The following is a 20,873-nucleotide window of genomic DNA, read 5'->3' on the forward strand; positions in this document are numbered from 1 at the left end:
AAATTGACAATAATTTTTAATGTATGTATAATATGAATCTTTATAATGAGATTACTTTGCATTGAAAGATACAAAATGATAGTCATCAGAAATTAATGTTGATTATTTCAGAGTATGTCACTTAAGAGGATTTTTAAAAAAATATACATCCTTTTAAGTTTTGTTTGACTTTTTAAAAAATGAAGACATACTATTTATATAGCCAGAAAACAAATCAAGAGAACTATTTTTTTTTTAATTTTGGGAGGCAAAATAACTGGGAAGTGCTGAGTATTTAGAGGTTCTGGTTTAGATGGAAAGCCCATTTCATAGCTGAGATACGATTACTGCTGCCCAAACTTCACTTAATAAGCACCATTCCTTCCTCCCTTCCAAACCATCTCTCAGCCAAGATCCACACAAATTGAGTCAAGACTCAATGTGCTTTTTTTTTTTTTTTTGCCAGGGTTCTTGTTCACACAGCCGAAGAATGAGCTTCACAAACACTCAAGGTAGGAGAACAAGGTACAGGCTTTTATTTAGAAATAAAGTGAGAGAGTAGAGCTCCTGGCTCACGCCAGGAGGGGACAAGAGAGTGAGCCCGTCAATGTGCTTTTTATGCAAGTTTTTTAAAAGTTAATTTTTAAAAGTTTTATTCTTAAGTCACCCTCCCTCTCTTAATCATTTTTGTCATTTTTTTTGTGAATTCTTAAGTGCTTCCTTACTCCTGTGTTGTCAACCAAAATTCACAATTATACATAAAAATTTACGGAAATTAAAATTTTCGTTAGCATAGACGGGACCAGTAGAACTGAAGAAAAACTGAACTTAAGAAATGAGCAAAATTAATTTTGACACATAGTGTCATGTAGATTAGTTCATATTAACAATGAAAATAAACTAGAAATTTATCTTTGAAAAATGATTATAATGCTAGAAACGTCCTAAGTCTGTGAACATAGCACAAATAGCCTTTCATCTCAATAATGTCTGGCTCCTGGCCTAATACCAGGCATATAGTAAACATTAAACAAATGCTGTTGACCAAATGAATTAAAGTTATCAGTAGGTTTTTAAAATAACTGAAAATTATGGATACTCTTATTATACATAGCTTTGTATAGTGAATTTCAAAATTTTCCAGACACAATTAATATTTTTAAAATATTAAGAAAAACAGACTTACATTTCTAGCCAAGATGGAGTCAAAGAAGGAAGACTTACTCCTTTGTCTTTTTGAACAACTAGAAAAGAAATGAAAGAACAGTTTTTCAAACATTGAACAATAAGCAGTGTAGAACATTTATCCCTAAAAGGGGATACAAATGAGGTGAGCCCTATGATTCCATCACATTACTCCCTGGAAATGTTTCCAGGGCTTAGCACAGGGAGGGAGAATGCACATGGAGTCTTGTGGCCTCCCGAAATTGAGATGGAATTGGGAGTTGAGGGAGAGCAAGGAGCCTAGCATTTTCAGGGCTGAGTAGCCAAGAGGAGAGAGAGAATGAAAGAGTGCTCCAAAGACCTACAGAGAATTGCCCCCTGCTGGGGGAGAGAAACACCGGAAAGGAGCAGCAGAACGCTTGGAAGTGACACAGACTAGGAATAGTTTGTTTCCAGCAGCTAGAATGGAAAACCTCATAATTCACTGTCTTAACAATGGGAAGGAAGTCAGTCCTAGAGTAAAGACTTCTGTGGACCTGCCAAAGGTTAAAAACAATCCTTGAAAAGATCAAACTCTTAGTAATTTAAGTAGGTCTAGATCAGAGCTTAAGAATATTAGCAAGTGCACACACATGAATATCCAGGGCCCATTATGGTTAAGTCTAGAATGCCGAGAATCTGATAAAAAATTATAGGCAAGCAAAGAAGCAGAAATACATATTCCAGAATGAGGAGAAAAATCCATCAATTGAAACAGATCCAGAAATGACACAGCTGATAGAATCTACAGGCAAGAGTATCATGAGAATTATTATGGAAGTTATTTTAACTAAATTCCTTATGTTCCAGAAAGTAAAGGAAAATATATGCATACTGAGGAGAAACATGGAAAATGTTTTCTAGAAAACAAAATTGAATTTCCAAAGAGAAAAACATAAAATGCTTAAGGAGAAAGCATATCAAAATTATCTCAGGAACTTTTTGGTTGTTAATATGAAGGTTTTATCAATTTAAGATGAAATGTCCTCCTAATTAAGCTGAAGTATGTGGTAAAGACAGATTTTGTGTGTGTTCTTTACCTTTCATTGTACCACTTTAACCCCTCACAAAATGTCTCATGAGCCCTTTGAAGCCTCAGAGGAGTGAAGGTCTTTGTGGGTCAGCAGTAGGGGACCCATGACACTCAGGGAGGCTTTGTAGTGATGGTGTCACTGGTTCTCCTGATCACCGCTCATTGTTCTGAAGTGTCTATCATCTCTGCTTCCCTAGGCATAATGATATAATGGCTTCCAAGGAAAATCATTTGTAGGAAAGTATAATGCAAAACCTCAAATTTCTACTCTCAAAATATTGTCCCAGTCTTGTAATAATTTGATTACAAAGAACCCCCATAACCAACTCTTTAATATGGGCAACACTAGAGTCTACCACCTCCTATAGAGTTCATTAGAGTGTACTCTAGATTTTCTTCTGAATATGGACAAAGTGTATCATCAAGAAAAATCCTGTTGTAAATTATTTAACAGCTACAATCAAGTCCTCCGCTAGTTGCAAAGAATGAGATTTAGTAACATCTTGTTTGTTTACTTACCAAAAGACTTTTCTCCTTGCCAGATATATTTAATTATGTTTTAACTGGTTTGAATTCAAGTTCATGCTCTCAGCATTGAAGTTTCCTTAGCTAAAAATTGTCACCTCCTCCAAAGTTCACATGCTACTTTAACAAATAACAGAAGATAACTCTGGAGTATTCTGCTCGAAAATGTGAGATCCCAAGGGGCATTGAACTACATTTTACTTTTAAGTCTTTTTCTAACATTTCACATCTTATCCAAGATTGTTCCGTTGAAAATACATCTAAGAGAAAAATAAATATTTATGCAAATTTCGTAGATTTATTTATGTTTCATGATAGATACGTTTATGGAACAAGCTTTTGAAGAAAACTAGTTTGATGTACTCTGGCATCAGCAATTTAGCTTTCAGTATAATGCATCAGTTTGTCAGTTTTAGAACCATTTCACATGGACAAAACATTTTTTTGTATTTTATAGCTAAATATAAATAACACACACTTTTTGTACAAATTAAAATAGTATTTGGCCTAAGTATTTCAAAATGTTACTACAAAAAATGAAACAGTTTCTGTTTCTTCAAATGTTTTGTAAGTCATTTTTCAGATACATCACATTAATGAACACAGGATTAAAGAAATGACTAATAATTGAACTGTTGTAGATTATTTAATAGCTACAATCAAGTCCTCTGCTAGTTTCATGCAGGCAAACTGCATTCTTCAAACTTAACTTCATCTGGATCATGAAAATGACCATAAAATATACCTAAATAACCATAAAAACTAAGTTTATTCTATGCTTGGCTCTTTCTTCCAAAAACCCTAATTATTTTTACTTAGAATTATATTAGGAATAACAGTAACACCAAAATAACAGTGACTCAAACAATCAAGTGTGCATTTTCTCCCATAAAAGACCAGGGTTAGAACTTCCAGGACTGGTGTGGCAGCTCCCTGAAGTCTCCAAATACTCAGATTCTTCTATCTTTTCTGCTCTACCATTTTCGGTGTCTTATTGCCATACTTTAGGTCATATTTCAAGTGACTTCATGACTCAGAATGGATGCTTGAGTTCCAACCCTCTCACACACATTTCAAACAACAAAAAGAAGAATGTGAGAAAGCAAAATGAGTCTGCATAAGATCCTTTTAAAGTCTTCTTGGAAGTCACTCATAGCATATCTCCTCGTACACATCTAAACTAGAGGGCAGCTCCAAGCTGCATGGGAATTATCATTTTTATTCGATGTGGCCCTATGGTAAACTAAAAATTGTCATTCTGTTAGTAAGGAGGGAGAGAAGTATTATTGGACTGGCAACTGGCACTCTCTCATGACTTTGATGACAACACATTAACTAAAAATACTTTAGAATACTGAGGAAAGAAAACACTAGATCGAATTCTTGCTTCCTGATGTGAGAACATACTAACATGCCGTAATGCAAAGGACGAGAATGTTCTACTTTTTAAGCATGGAGATAAGGGAAGTTACAGTCTGACACTGATCTTCGCATGAATAAATTATACAGTCCCCAAAGAAAGTATTGGAGATAAGGATTTCTGTAGAATATAAGAGCTAGCATTCTCACAACACTAAGTAAATTAGGTGACAATGTCTTAGAATACAGTTTTTAAACAACTGGTGGAAAAGCTGAATGAGTGAGCCAAATCAGATAGAATTAAAGACAAAAGGGTAAACTCATGCTTTCTCTTTGCTGTAATTAATCTTTTGTAGATCTTCCTTGTTTAATACATGCTTGGGAATTGGAATGATCATTTGCAGGAATTATTCAAAGCTTCCAGATAGGCCTCTTACCTGAGCAGCATCAGAGATAATTTTAGGAGGTGCAGCAGGGGAGGCGGGACAGTAAGACCTGCTTGGAAGTCTCACTTAGCCTACAATTCACCATGCCCTCCAGACACCTCCATCCCTTAACCTTTACAGCTGTCCCGACCGCCCGAGGGAAATAGTGGTCTCTACACTCTAAAAGCCTTGGAATTCTGGTTGCTAGTACTGGGTTCCTATCTGTTTTCCATGACACGCTAGCTGTGACACAGATACGATTTTAAGCCTTGATCTACTTACCTGTAAAGCAGGGATAATAACAGTAATCATACCTACCTCATGGAGTTGTTTTGAGGATTAAAATCTTGGTGAAGTACTTTATACTTAGTGAACACTTAATAAGTATTAACTGTTCTGCACTTTGTAGTCACATTGGCATACAGTGGAGCACACCTAGTAGCTAAGAAACTAACACTTCTAAGTTTCAGCTTCTTGAGTATCTGTTAGAAGGTTTGAATAAAATGTAATGATTTTTTTTGAGAGGGCATCTCTCATATTTATTGATCAAATGGTTGTTAACAACAATAAAATTCTGTATAGGGGGGTCAATGCTCAATGCACAATCATTAATCCATCTCAAGCCTAATTCTCGTCAGTCTCCAATCTTCTGAAGTATAACGAACAAGTTCTTACATGGTGAACGAATTCTTACATAGTGAATAAGTTCTTACATGGTGAACAGTACAAGGGCAGTCATCACAGAAACTTTCGGTTTTGATCACACATTATGAACTATAAACAATCAGGTCAAATATGAATATTTGTTTGATTTTTATACTTGATTTATATGTGGATCCCACATTTCTCCCTTTATTATTATTATTTTTATTTTTAATAAAATGCTGAAGTGGTAGGTAGATGCAAGATAAAGTTAGAAAACATAGTTTAGTGTTGTAAGAGAGCAATTGTAGATGATCAGGTGTGTGCCTGTAGACTATGTGCTAATCCGAGCTAGACAAGGGCAATAAAACATCCATGGATGCAGAAGCTTTCTCTCAAAACAGGGGGGGTGAGTTTCTAAGCTTCACCACTGTTGTTCCCCGATTTCTCACCTGATGGCCCCCCTGCAACTGTGCCTGTCTTAGGTTGTTCCTCCCTTGAGGAATCTTACCCGTCTCTGGCTAACCAGTCATCTTCCGGGGCCATACAGGGAAATGTAAAGTTGGTAAGTGAGAGAGAAGCCATATTGTTTGAAAAGGTTAGCTTTTTACTTCTTTGCAGATTTATGCCCTGTGGCTTCTATGCCCAGCACTTGTCTTGAGGTATCTTTACCACCTGGAGGAATTATGATACTCAGTAAATTCGATATGAGGCACTAAAATGTAATGATTTTTATGATGATTATCATATGCACTTTATTTTGAAATTTATATATCTTAAGTGCCTTGCCTTTATTCTTGTGTATAAAGAACTATCAATGGCAACAGAATCATTATAAGAGCTCAAGGCTTTTGTAATTTATATTCTGTCTTCTGAGTCTTCTACTTTCCTTAGACTATCTGAAGAAGACTAATTGAGTTTTCTCAATAAGAGTTCTGGAAATTTTCTCTTGCAAATTTTTAACTACAAGGGTAATTTATTATAATATGCCAATGAACTCATTTGATATATTTCCCCTGTCTTCATACCCTCTCAAATGATGATATAGCAAGATAAATTATTTATAGGGCAGTTAGGCATTTGACTGTCAGAAACCAATGTAACGTAAGTCTCTGCCTCTTATATCTGATACAAGCTGTTTTCTGTAATTGGTAATACAGAATGTTGAAATAAATCTGGACATGTAGGCTTACATTTTGATTTCATTAGAATGTGCAAAACTCATTGTATTTAAGTTAGTCTCAGAAAAGATCATCTTTTATCTGCCAAATTTTAAAGACTCCAGACTTCTGAATTCCATAAATGAGTTCACTGACCTAAATATTTGGAAAGGATGTAATGCACATTCCCAAAAAGGGAATAAATCACCATAGGAAAATTAACCAGGGAGGGAGAGAGCTTACTTTTGGAACAAGCATGGTTGAATTTATATACAGTGCATTGGTTCATGAAGTATTTAGCGCATTGTGAGAGCCAGAAAAGGTGCACTATGGCCAGGGCTCTGTACACAGGAGTGCTAAACAATTGTTTCTAGGAACCAGGTTGTTTGGCTGAGTGTTCTTATCAATTCTTCAGCTTTCATTTTTCATATGAGCAAAGTACCAACTGTTTCAAAACCAATGGCATGTTTTCACGGTAAAAATCCAGATATTAGGGAACTGTTTGAATTATTTTGCAAATGAATTATAAATCCAGAAGTTGGCTCCAATAGCAGTGGAAGTCTACTCTATTTAGTATTGGGATGTCAATGTAAGATCCCTCCTTATTCACTATCTGAAAAGCAATAGGCACCAGGTGACAGGTGGTACTTTCTAGTAGTGCTACTCTCTTACTATAATTTTGGTGACCTCAACATCAGAAGATATTATTCCTATAGCTTCAGCTCCAAAATATTTGCTAGAGTTATTCAAATGAATATCATACTCATATCCTGTAGATCTCTTCAACCTCATTATTCAGTAGACATTTAGGATGTAAGCTCTGCAAATGGAACACAGTAACTTGGAAACATGTTACCTTTGGATTTCAAATCTCAATACTACCACTGATAATGAGTTACTCCCATGCCCCAACCAGCCACTTCTTTCCTATCCCCAAAGGTTACCATCAGGCGTAAGTGACTGACAGAATCTAGTACTTCATAATAGTCTATTTACACATCATTTTTCTAAGAAAAAATTACACTTGTAACTTTTTTATTAAATAGTCTAATAACTAAAAAAAGGTATTTACAAAAATAAATCTGACGTCTTTAGTATAGTTAAAAGAACAATGGCTTTGAGTTAAAAAAGTAGGGTTCAAATTCTGCTTATAGCTCTTACAGGATTGTGACATTGGACTAGTTACTTAGCTCCAGTTCTTTATTCATTCATTCATTCATTCACTAAATGCCCAGTATGTTTCCAGATTTAGTTGTGCAGGAGAGAAGGGACAAATTTCCTGCTCCTTTGGAGCTTATAATCATGACAAGAAAGGCATAGAGTACCAGACACTGGTAGGTGCCGGCAATGAAAGTCTAGCAACAGGAGTCATATTGTAGGCAGTGACATTTTTGACAAGGAGGTGAACAAAGGGTTTTCTGACACCTAATGAAGTGAAGATGGGAATGTCTAGGGGGAAAAATATTGTAGGAATTCCAGGAATAGGGAATAGCAGAATATGTATCCATTTTTAAGGAAAAGCAAGAAGTCCTGTGTGGCCAAGGCACAGTGAGCAGACAAGTGTAGGCAGAAGATTGGAGAGTGGGTCCCGTGTTGAATCAAATGGGGCCTGTGGACTAAGTGAGGGATTTGGATTTCATTCTGAGTGTGCTGAGAGCCACTGGAGTGACAGTTAACAGCACTCCTAAAGGATCACTTTGGATACTGTGCAGAGAATGGATCTTTGGGGTCCACAGTGGAAACGGAGATAGAGATTTATAAAGCCACACATTAAAAATGCCATGCACATTTCATATTGACCTTTAAGTTTGTTAAAGCTGAGAGTGAGGAATAATTGTAAGCAAGGAATGGCTTCTTTGCAAACAAACTTAACTGTCATCAAACACTTGCCTCTATTCTCATAATGCTGTCCCAGGACCTTTCCGACTTTGGTCTTTGCTGTTTATCCAAGGAAGGTGTTAAATGTGTCCTGAAGGTTAGTTTTATAATCCTGGCTGTGCTGTGCCCCATGCCTACCAGAAGATGACTCTGAATTGTTTTTCTAAATGAGTACTATTCCTGGAAATTCTGTGCTCTACTCTTCTCTGGGCTTTATCTTCTGACCCATCAAATTTGTTTCCCAAATGCTCAAGTGCAGCATACTGTAGAACCAGGAATAAATAATTCTGTTAAGACAAAACTTTGTGAAGATTACTGCATAAAATTTTGCCTTTTCTGGCAACAGATTCTTGACTCCATTTTCTAGTTAGGATTCATGTTGTCAAAGTATATTAAAAAATCCCAATAAAGATTCTTTTAAAAATTATTAACTTGAATTCCATAAGAAATGCAGAAATAGCTTTTCCCTTAGTTAAAAAAAAACTAGACTAAGTATATTCTAACTACTACCTCTAGTCTCTCTTCTGGACTAACCACAGTAAGAATTTGATGTATATCCTTTTAGAACTTTTTCTATGCCTGTATTTTTCTAGCATATAGCATGCCATAGGGTACATTGAGTGATTTATTTTTTTCTTTGTACACATTTACATATATATTTGAGAGCTCTTTTTCTTTTGTGTGTGTGTATATATATATATAAACAAAAATGTATATACTTATATATACATATATATATAAAGTATCACTCCATGTCACACCCCAAACTGCATTGTTCTTCCAACAACACATGTAGTAGAACTGTTTAGGAATAAACATACATCTTATTTCTTTGAGCTGATGTAATGCATTCCACAATATGAACAGACCGTAAAAGACTCAGGCATCCCCATTTCAATAGCAATTAAATTTTTTTTTTTAATTTCCTATACATCTTAGGCTGCAATAAACATCCTTGTGTATGATTACTTGTTCACGTGAGACCATCACATGTATTACTCTAGAACAGAGTAGGTGGACAAAAGATAGATCAGATGCTCTATGCATTTCAATTTAACTTAATAGCGTTAAATTGACCACAGAGTAGAACTAATTTGCAGTCTTATCAAGAGTATTTACCTATACATTGGCCAAGACTTGGTTTTATTTGTTTGTTTATTTGTCATTCTAGCAAGTGAAAAGGGCTATCTCTTTTGGGTCGAAATCATTTTCCTTATTCCTAGAAACTTTTCATATTCTTATTGACTGTAATTCTGTTTTTGTCAGTTATCTGTTTAATTCTTTGACCATTTTTTTCTGTTGTTGTCTTTTTCTTATATATTTGTATAAGTAATTTATATGTTTTAGATATTAACTCTTTATTATGTAGTCTGCTAACATTCTCTTCTGGCTTTTCTTTTAATAATTTTAAGGTGTCTTTTGTCATATAAAGCTTTAAATTCTGACACTGTCAAGTTAATTTTTTGCCTTTATGGTCTTCCACTATAACTTAATTTCTTGTTTTAAAAAAGTCATCCTTACCCCAATAATATGTACATGTTTCAATGTCTGCTTCTTAGATTTATTTGCCAGTTTATTTATCCATGGCTCTACCTAAGTACATTTAGATATTTAAGCTACTCTGGATACATACTTATAGCAAGGAGTGAAGACCTAAAAATAATTTTCCAAATGTAAAGCCAATTGTTTCAAACTGTTTTATTGAACTGTCCACCTTTTCTGCCCAGATTTAAAAATCTCACTTTGATTATACACTAGATTTCCATAAACACATGGATCTATATTCAAACTTTAATCTACAAAGTTTAAATGATGCAATTACCTTCTAATTCCTCCTCCCCCTATTTTTCTAACTGAAGACTGCACATACACAACTGTTGTAGTGTGCTTTGGATTTCAAGTAGTAGAAAACTCAACTGAAATAGATAAGTAATTAGAAGAATTATTTAAAAATCTAGTGAACTGAAATGTCACTGAAAAAGTCCAGAAATAAGTTCAGATTCAGGCCAGAACTGACCTGGTGCCTCATGTGATGTCACCAGGAAACAGTTTCCTAGCTACGAACAGTTTCATAGCTTTGCTTGATTAGCACTGACTCCATTCCTGGCAGCCCCTAGCCCATGGTACAGGAAGTTGAGAAAGAAAAGTCTGTCCAAACTTCCAGAAAAATTCTCTTGAGTTTACTATTATTGAATCTTTGAACCAAAACCATTATCACGAGAGCGAGAAAATCCGAATAAAGGCAACAAAAGAGACAAGGCAGATGTTTATCCCAACTCAGGGATTTTTTTTTGAGCAACTGGATGGAATGACGCTGCTATTTACTTACAAGGGCAAGATTCCAGGAAGAAGTGTTGGAGTTGGGGGCAGTGAAGGACCAGGGGTTTATTTAAGGTGGAGGAATCTGAAATGCATGTGTGATCTCTAAATGGGTGTACAAATAGGCAGTTGGACATATGAATCTGAAGATCAGGAGAAAGCTTTAGGCTAGAAATATAAACATGGGATTTGTCCTGGATTCATATTTTATTGATGAAATATAAAGCAATGGAAATATAAAATCTAGGAAAAGAATTGAAAGCAAAATCAGAAGAGAGCCTAGGAGTTACCTTTGAGGAACTTGTGTTGAGAGATTGGAGAAAGGAGACCATGTCTTCAGTGGAACAGAAGTTAAACTAAGAGAGTGTGAGGCCAGTCTTGGAGAATGTCCTTATGAAAAGCAGGTAATCTAAAATAAGGCATGCGTTCATGGGGCATCCAAGGCAAAAGGGGAAAATAATAACTAATTCATGTGTGGACATGGGTGTACATTCCTTTCAGTTCTGAATAAAAGTATGTTAGTGCATACACACACTTGGTGAACCAGCATAATTTGGAATCAGACAGACCAGGGACTATCTATCTTAGTCAGATTTCTTGATATCTTGAAGTTCTAATTTTACAATGTAAAATTAAATGGGACTCATTGGCTTCATAGGGTTGTGGTAAAGATGGATTATGGGATATACATAGATCCTGTTACGTGTTCTTCACACTAAGAAGGAATAAAGGGGAGACCTGTGGTATACACTGGGGAGAGTAGCTGTGCATGCCCCCATCTAGACTGGTTGGGCCTGAGAGGTTAATAGTTCTCTAGTCTGCACAGTAGGGCTGCACTGAGGATGCAGCTTGTCAGTTTACTTGACAGGAAGGACATGGCCGGGCCTACTTGCTCCTTCTCTACCTTTCAGTGCCTGTGCTTCCCTTATTCCTCCCCACACATGACATAGAAGTCACTTCACATTTCAGTGTGACTTTTCATCATTTTAATCACCCTTAAGAGAACTACAATGTCTCTCCTTAGGGGACATCTTCCACATCTTAAGTATCTTCATTTCTTTTGACTCTGGGTCACTTAGATACTGCCTTCTCCAACTCAAAATTCTGCTGTGCTTTATATTCCTTATTCTTTTAACAATTGCTTTTCTCAATTATTTCCACATGCTTTAGGAGACTTGTAGAGCATAGATGATGCTTTGAGAAGTAATATAATCTCCCATCACTTTGATTTACTTCACAACTCCAGGGTTACAAGATATTTTTGCTTGGACTTAAGTCTTTTAGAATATTTTAACATTACACTACACTGAGGGGTATATTGTACCAAACAATGCTGTCCTCAGTACAGAAATCAACCAGATGGCCTAATGTGTCTTTCCAGTTTCCAGTGTCTATGATATCTTACAGTATGGAATCTCTTCATAGCATAATAGTCCTTTATATGAAGAAATGAATATATCATCCAATTCTTTATTTCCATGTAGAACCACAATGCAGCTTCTGATTAAACCACACACTGAAATTAGAAAAGAGATGAACATCCTTCAGTATCTGCTATAGTCTTTTGGCTAAAAGATAGAATAGATATTTCTGAGGTCTGTACATTTTGTAATTATCTGCATTTTTCTTGTGTAGGCAATAAAAGCACAGAACAAGAACATAAGCTCCTCCTTTTCCAACTTTTTTTTTTTTCATCAAAACCTCTTACCCAGTTTAAAGTCAGATCTAAAATCAATAAATCATCTGGTATCTTTTGTTTCAATATATCAGTCCCACTTGATCCACTAGATACAGTATATGAAAAATGTGCTGTTTTAGCATTACAACAGTTTAGTCATACCAAGCATATATATCTTCAAAGATATTTATCATTATTAAGATATAATTCAAGATATTATATCATAATTATAATGATATAATTAGTGACAATAGAATTTGGCTGACTTGGACAGAACTTGCTAACAGCTTAATTTTGTTAGTCTTTTCTTAGCAGTTTAAGAAATCCTTAATTCATATTTTGAAAAAACTACATATACTTTCTGTCTTGCTGCTCTATACATTACAGGGAGAAAAAACTAAATTCCATTCATTGCTAAATGGTACAGTAGATCTGTGAAGAAGAGCCATTTGTCTTTTAAGTACCACTTGAGACAAATGGTCATCCTAAAATCTGGTTCCCAGAACAGCCCCTGACAGATGGTGAAAAGGTTACATACACAGGCATGAATAGTAGTTATTTACTGGATGATTTCCATCAAAGTTATAAAAGGAGAACTATATATCACAGACTACTAAAAATGCTATTATGCTTTGTTAATAATTTTAATAGACTTTATTTTCTAAAGTGGTTTTAGGTTCACAGCAAAGTTGATGGGAAGTACATAGATTTCTCATTAATAACTTTTTAATACCAATGGACACTGGGACTTTCAAAAATGAAAACAAGACTGCTTTTCTAATTGAGTGAGATGTAGTGAATCTGTTTAGTAAATCTATGCAGAACTAGATGTAGTAAATCTATTGAAGGGCAAGGGAAAGAGTAAAGGTAAATATAATTGACACAGCAGCATTAGCTGGAGGCCTTCTGGTCTGCTTGCACAGGTCGAGGAAGGCCAACCCTGTTTGGCAGTTTGGATACAGCAAGTAGCCAGCCAAGGTCTTGGAAATGTGGCTGATATACTTGGAGCTCTGAGAAAGAGTGAGAGGCGGGGGTAGCCTGGCTCTCTGAAGTGCAGCAAAGAAAGGGCTGTGAGAACTCAACATCAGAATCATAACATCTCTAGATCACTTCAGCCACGGATATTTTAAATATATGTTTTCTAAGTCATTCTGAAGTTTTGGTGTGTTCTGACACTCCACCTTACAAATAAAGGACTTCCTAGCAACTTGAATAAAGTACATCTGTGAAAATCCTGAGGTCTTTAATTACAACCTCCTTACCACCTTGAATGTGAGAGCAGATCCATTCAGTAATGCTCATTAAGACTCCCATGACCTAGGGTTCCCTTGCCACTTCATCGTATCAGCTTTGACCAAAGAGGAAACCCAGCTGAACTGCCCATGGGGTCATCACAACCTGCTCTGAGAAATCATAGAATCTCAGTATTTTGGTGATTTACACTATAGGTGTTTATATGAAGTACTTCTTATTGCTTTGCTTCTTTAATATTACAGTTCCAACTCAGAGAACTTCCTTGCCCTTGATTTAAAAATTACTCAACTAGAATTGGCTAGTAGTCTAATTTTTCTCTTCACTTTACCTGGATAAGACAAAACTGCCCGTTTCTCATTTGATTTCTGGGACATGTGGAAAGGCATGAGAAAAGGCAAATCCAAGCACTGAAAGGCTATCTTCACAGGGTCTAGATTCATAAATGCCTCAGAAAAATGAATTTGCAAAAGCAAGAAGTTGTACTTGAAGTTGCTCTTTCTTACAATCACTTATGCACTGGTCCAGAGAAGATTAATTTCAGTTATTAATTTAATAACAAAAGCACTGTTCTATTTTTTAAAAGCACAGTTATGAGACACTGTAAATAATTTTGTGATGTATCCTAAAAAATAGACAAAATTAGTGTACCTCCATGGCCTGAAATTCTTTGCATTTATGCTGATTTACATTTTCTCATGACTGCATCCTTATAACTACACATGAATCACTGCATATCTATCAAAATCTATCATGCTTATCTATCACGAATCTAGTCTCACCGTAACAATCTTCCTAGAACACAAAAAGGAATTTCTAAGATGCAAATCTGAATGTTAGTTCTCTACACAAAAATTTTCAGGGACTGTCCTTCATGCTCACAGAATCATATTAAATCCTAACATGATTTTTCCAGCTATAATCTGAATCCAATCTACCCCCCTGGCCTTATATTCTCCTTCCTATGTCCATGTATTCTAAGGATTTGACAACTATTTCTTTTCCAAACTTGCTCAGGCTCCATCTCTCTGCTTGAGCTCAAACTCTTCCCTCCAGTTAATAATTCCCTTCTTCATTGCTGTACATTCCACCATCAACATCCTTACCATCATAGTCTTTCAAAATCTACCAATGCCTAAGGTTCAGTTCAAGTACTGGTCTCTTTTGAACCCCTCCCACTCTGAGCAGGTCCCAGAAGTAATATCTGCATCCTTTGGGCTGCACAGCAGTTGGTTTGTGCATCTCTGACACATTTATTTCTGCACAGTTTTGTAATTATGTGTACATATTAGGTAGGCATCGCCATAGACCCTTATCTCAGAGTATGTCACCACAGTAGGCCTAACTGACTTGGTATTGAATTCATTGACAGTATAATTAAGAACAAAAGCTCTTAGGTTATATTAACAATTGAAACGATTTTGGTCCAATGTTAAAATATTTTTTCATAAATGTATTTGAGCTTTCTCAGAGTCTGTTCTCAGGATCTAATTAGTCATGTTTGTTCAAACATGACTTCAAAAAAGCATTACAGAATTTAGACCCAATTAGTGAGTAAAGGGAAAATCATGTGTGGTAGCAAGTTTCTATTCATTGCTACCAGCCTCCGAGGCTGGCTTTGACTGCTCTGTCCTCCCTTATTTCCTGAGGAAACACATCCATTATGAACTGTCCTAGTGATATCTGGCCCTATCAGAACATGGAAGGCCTTACAAAAATCTCAAATATTCATAATATAATCAATATCTGCATAGAAGTGTTAGAAACAAAATTCAAACTAGTAAACTTAAAGATCTAATTGGCTTTATTAAGTGATACATGAATTGGGCAGCATCCCATCTAGCAATCAGAGAGATGCTCCGAAGAGCTGTACAAAATAGAGGGGTTTTTACAGGAGGAGGGTGGGCCAGCAAGTTATTAGCAAAAGGAAACAAGGTATTGTGCCAGGCAAGGCCACCTTCCCTTAGGGAGGAGGGAAGTGGGTCTTATCATACATATTGCCTCACCTTCTTTGGGAGAAAGGAGAGGGACCCTGTGATAGATTATCTCATTGGTGCTGCCCAGAAAATTCCTGATTGACTGATAAAATCATTTTCCTGAAATAGGTTAAGACTATAATTAAGTCTTGGTCAGCAGGCAAATGACTCCATTTGGGCTCCTTCCTTTCTTTTACTTTCTTTTTTTAAAAGTACTTTGCCATCTGTTAGAACCTTTATATCTTGGATTCCTTTAGCAATTATCCAATAGCTTCCATTCAGAAACTGATTCCTTTGCAATTCATTTATGCCACAGCAATATTACGTAGTACTAAGACTAAAAGTCTGGGAAAACTCCCACTGTCGTGAAAAGCATTCTGGCCTACACTTAAGCCTGAAACAACTTACCACCCAGTAAAGGTGGTCCTGACGTCTCCTCCTCTGGCCCTTTTGGAAGCGTAGTGTTTATGTTTCCCACCCTTTAGGCCTAGGAGGCATCCCCAGAATATTAAGAAGATAAGAGTACCTATAAAAGCTCTCAAGATACTCTTAAATTTAGAGCAAACAATGCACTATTTATTTGTCTTATCTCAGAATGGGTGTTCCCTTCAGGTCATTAGAGAAGGCTATGGCAGAGGAAATTTACACAAGGGACTCAGGGCCTCCCCAGTCTCCTAGCAAGCAGCCAGACATTCAGGGCCCTGGCCCCTCTGACCTCAGCCAGTCTGGCCAGACCCTAAAAACCAAGTATTGTTTCAGATCAAATCCTCCTTCTTGTTGAAACTGCAAAGTTTCTGTAACTGAAACAAGATACACATAGGTAGATCAGGCAGATTTAAGACTACTGCATCATTCAGGTGTGGAAATAAAGATACCCAAGTAGAATAAGCTAAAGTTATTTATTCAGAGCTTGTGAGAGCAAGGGAGTCATCCACCATCACTTGTGTTTGGCAGAGACCCAAAGGTAGGCAGGCAGGGGAATGGGGAAGTTTAACAGAGAAAACAAAGAAGGGTTTCAGATACACTCTGATTGTAAGATTTTGGGATAGGGAAGCTGGGGCGGACTAACTGAAGCAGGGCACACTATATGATTAGTTCAGGGGGCATATTTGGATTTTCTAGGTGATCTTGAGTTGGGAGCAGTGGCAAAAATTAGGGAAGCTGGCAGTAACTGAGCAAATCCTATGTGGGGCTGATCACTGCAGAGGCTGTGGTTTGGCCTCCTGGGCTGGTTGTTGTAGAGGTGGCGGCAGAGCTCTAGTTTGTGTATGGTCTGGCCACTGACTGTTCATATACTCAGTCTCTCATGGGGTTTCTGCTGTTCAAAAAATTGTTCATAAATTTTTAATTTTTAATTGTTAATAATCACTTTTAAGTGAAATAATATGTAAGAAATCACCAAAAAGAGTTGAAACAAATTGTAGATTTGTCTCTGGATATTAACTCTAGAACTGCTTTAAAGAATAGCCTTGGTTTTCTGGCCCCAAATAAGTCATTATCTTGAAATAAGTTTCATCAAAGTAGCATCAATATTTCCCACTAAGGAAAATCCTTAGATTATGAGCTGGAAACAAAAACAGCCCAAATAGTATCCATTTAAGTTGATCCAATTTCAAAACAGTTATAAAATGATGAGTGGTTTGATAGGTCAACTTTTCTACCAAATAATTATTAAAAAACAAACAAAGCCTCCAGAATTGAAGAAGAGAAGAGTGAGGGGGAGGATGAGACAAACAGAGACATAAAGGTGGTTGTGAGGATAGTGAACAATATAGATGCACTAAATGCCTAGTAAGCTAGGCATTTATATCTTGGATTCCTTTAGCAATTATCCAGCAGCTTCCATTCAGAAAGTGATTCCTTTGCGATTCACTTGTGCCACAGCAATATTACGCAGGACTCGGACATTGACTGGATATGAAGATGAGGAGAAAAGAGGATTCTAGGATGACGTCCATGTCTCTGATTTGGGTGACAGTGTAGATGATGAGAGTGTTAGCTGAAACTGGGCATATAAGAGGGGAAACATTCAGTGTATATTCAGGAAATACTTTTAAAAAAGCTCTGAAGCTCCAGAGGGAAAAACAGAACTAGAGATGTGGATTTTGGAGACACTTATTCAGCATATATTTTTGAATGGGCAGTTTAAATATTAAACAGCTAATTGCTACTGTAATAAGTCCTATGATGGGGCTACAAGAGCATCTTAACAGGGGAAAATCAACTATTTTGGAAGATCAGGAAATGCAGAAGGGATACATAACCAAGAGCAATATATGTATTAGTGGCAGTTAGATGGCCCCTGGGGCAAAGATTATTCCTGGCAGAGGGGATGACATGCACAAAGGTACTAAGAAGTATATTCGAAGAACGGAAATGAAACTGATGTAGCTGAAGGAGAGGAAGTGAAGAGTTGAGTGGCTCTAGAGACGAGTGAGGAGTTGAACAGACATTACATCATACAGGACCTTGTGCTCCCTATTTAGAAGTTGGAATATTATCTTAATACAGAGTAATTAAAGCAGGGGAACTACATGAACATATTTGCATTTTTAAAAGCTCATTTGGTCCACAGTGAAGTGAGAGTATTAAAGAAGTGCAAGAGCAGACAGAAGGGACCAGAATGGAAACTATTAAAATAGGGCAGGTAAGAAGTAACGGTAGCCTGAACCAATATAATTGTCATGGAGATTTTGAGAAACAGAAGAAAGACTGGAAGTCTTGGTGATTGGTTGAATATGGAGACCAAGGAAGGGAAGATGTCAAAGACAGTTTTAACTTTCTAGCGTGTGCAATGGAAGAGACAGCAGAGTCATAAGGAATAATGGGGGAGGAGGCAGATGTGGCGAGGATATTATGAGCTTGGTTTTGGAGATGTGAAGCACAAGATATCTGTGAGATAAACAAGTGGAGATGGCAAGGAGGCAGTTGGTTCTATGGATCTGGAGTCCAGAGAAAAGTTAAAGTCAATAGAGAAAGCAAAAAGGCAGGTCATGATTGAAGTTGTGGATATGGTGGAGATTAATGAGGAAATAAAGAGTAGAATTTAGGTCTAGGATAAAACTTTGAGAAATATCAACCACGTAAGGCCAAGTGGCAAAGAATGAACCAGCAAAAGTGGGAAGGTGGAGAACAATCTAAAGGATGCAAAGTTATGTAAGGCAAAGGGTGAAAGTGTTTCAGTAACAGGGTATGGTGAACTGTCTCAGCACTCCTGCAGGATCAAGTGAGAGGAAGAGAGGGTCGGCACTGGGCTTAGTGACATGCATGTCATCAGTGACCCCCTGAGGGGCGCTTGCGGTGCTGCAGCCATGGTGGAAGCCCTGCGGGAGTGTGCTCAAGAGTGAGCAGGACTTGGAAAAATGGACATACTAAGTATAGACAATGCTTTCAAGAGGTTTGGCTGCAGAAAGGACAGGGATGATAGCTGGATGGGAAAGCAGACTTGAAGGAGGTTTGGTTTTGTTTTTGCTTTTTTAAGCTGATAAGGCTGGAACAGATACTGGGATGGAAGCAGTGAAGTCAAAGGGATTTCTACAAAATAAACTTATAGAAAGGACTGCACAAATCTAATCATAAAAAAGGATATATACAGGGTAGTGTTCCTGAAGAGGAGAGTGGACAGGACACCTGTGGGAAGAGAGAGTCACTGGCATAGAGCAGTGCTAATTAAACCATGAAAGTAAATGTTCAAGAAGGATGAGCATAATCAGCACGAGTGGATATCTTAATAATGTGAGGGAACTTCTATGCAACCCATTTCTGAAATTTAAGCCTCATAAATGTGCAATTCATTATTTAAACTTTGAGCTTCTGTCTACAAGGTATCTCCCCACTTATCTCCAGTTATTTTGTACAGCTGAATACCTGGTCTAGGTAAACTAGGAATGTGGTCATTAAACAGGGACAACAGACATGGTGAAATGGAGCTTTAAAAATGAACTGTTGCAAGGTTAGTCAACAACTGGAATCCCATACCTGGTATCTCTAAATTCTATTGTGAGTTTCAAGTTTGACCACACAGTACTCAATTGTGCACCAAAGGAAATGAGTAACAGAAAAACAGAAACAACACTGAACTGGGAGGCAAGAATATTCTATCCTTGCCTGACTTCTCACACCAACTCCTCCAGCTTTGAGTAAATTACAATCTCTCTGAGGACCTAACTGAAAGATATTTAAGAGCTCTGATAGCTCTAAGTGAATTTTCCATGATGAGCTAATAGCTTGGTATGGCAATACATCTATTGATGAAAACAGTTTACTCCAGGGATACCCTTAGTTTTAAGACTTAGGTTCTTCATCCATAAAAGGAGTACCATCCTCATAGGGCACTATATAAATTAAATGATGTTAGACGTGTAAAATGTTTATCAGTCCCTCCAACAGTAAACACTTGAAATGTTTTAGCCATTTTGGTATTTATAGGTAAACCAAAATCACAAATTTTTAATTGGATGACCAACAACAAACAGTAGCATTACTTATAGTATATCAGCCTTTCCCTACAGTTGTCAATACCTGTTAGAGACACCAATGTCTTCATGGGGAGTGAAATGGCGAAAGAGTTCACCTATCCTAAATAGTAAGTAGACAGAATCCTTTTGAAAAACAAAAGTCATCATATCAATACTAGGCATGTGAAAAAAAAGTGATATTACTGCAGACAGGAACACAGAGGACCTAGAATACCCACATCAAAAAAACCTCTTAGGTCACATTACCATTTGACATAGAAGATGTCCCTGCTATCACACTATAATTGAGTTCTGAGGCCATGAATACATCCTTTAGAAAGAAATCATAGAAATACTCTGATCTAGGAAAGTCCTGCTTCCAATTAGAGAGAGAACTAAAACATCCAAGTTAGATGGATGTCCATCCTGTTAAATAAATATCTAATTATCAATAATTAGTAGAAGCCAGTTGGCTGCATAGCCCTATACTAAATGCCTAGAAGGATAATATTATCTTTAAAAAAGCCCATATAATCAGAAAGATTATACTGTAACAGGGGAGTAAAAAACTACAGTTTTAGATACTATTATGTTTTACTATTTTTCTACTAGATGTGTCTAGCCAAGCACCTTCCAAATCTTGCTACTTGACTTTACTCATAACCCAGAGCCTGTGGGGTTCTAAGCATGAAGCATCTATATCAGAGAGGAGAAAAGAAGTCAATTAGGCCTAAGAACAAAGTGCTTTCCTTAACTGATGAGTGATAACATGGAGAAGTTCTCTAAGGAATGTCCATTTATGGAGTCAGCCGTAGGCCCTGACTTTTGTCAGTCCTGCCCATCAATTCCCCAAAGACTTGATGGAATGGCCCCAGCAATATTATCAAATCAGCATAGATCAACATAGATGTTACTTAAAGTCACATAGCTCAATGCTACTCATTGGCTGATTCCATTGGTTTAAGCGTGGAATAGATCATCTCAGGTT

At 36.8% G+C, this 20,873-nt stretch overlaps 1 long non-coding RNA gene across 4 annotated transcripts in view; it reads right to left on the bottom strand.

Annotated features, from left to right (window-relative positions):
* The window catches only part of LOC140843505 (uncharacterized), a 190,613-nt gene that overhangs the window by 162,190 nt on the left and 7,550 nt on the right, over window positions 1-20,873 (bottom strand). For all 4 annotated transcript variants that reach the window (XR_012121334.1, XR_012121335.1, XR_012121337.1 and 1 more), the window contains exon 2: window positions 1,166-1,223. This is a non-coding gene — a long non-coding RNA (uncharacterized lncRNA). The remainder of the gene's footprint in view (window positions 1-1,165; window positions 1,224-20,873) is intronic.

This window comes from Manis javanica, chromosome 9, assembly GCF_040802235.1.
Source record: "Manis javanica isolate MJ-LG chromosome 9, MJ_LKY, whole genome shotgun sequence".
Taxonomy (NCBI): domain Eukaryota; kingdom Metazoa; phylum Chordata; class Mammalia; order Pholidota; family Manidae; genus Manis; species Manis javanica.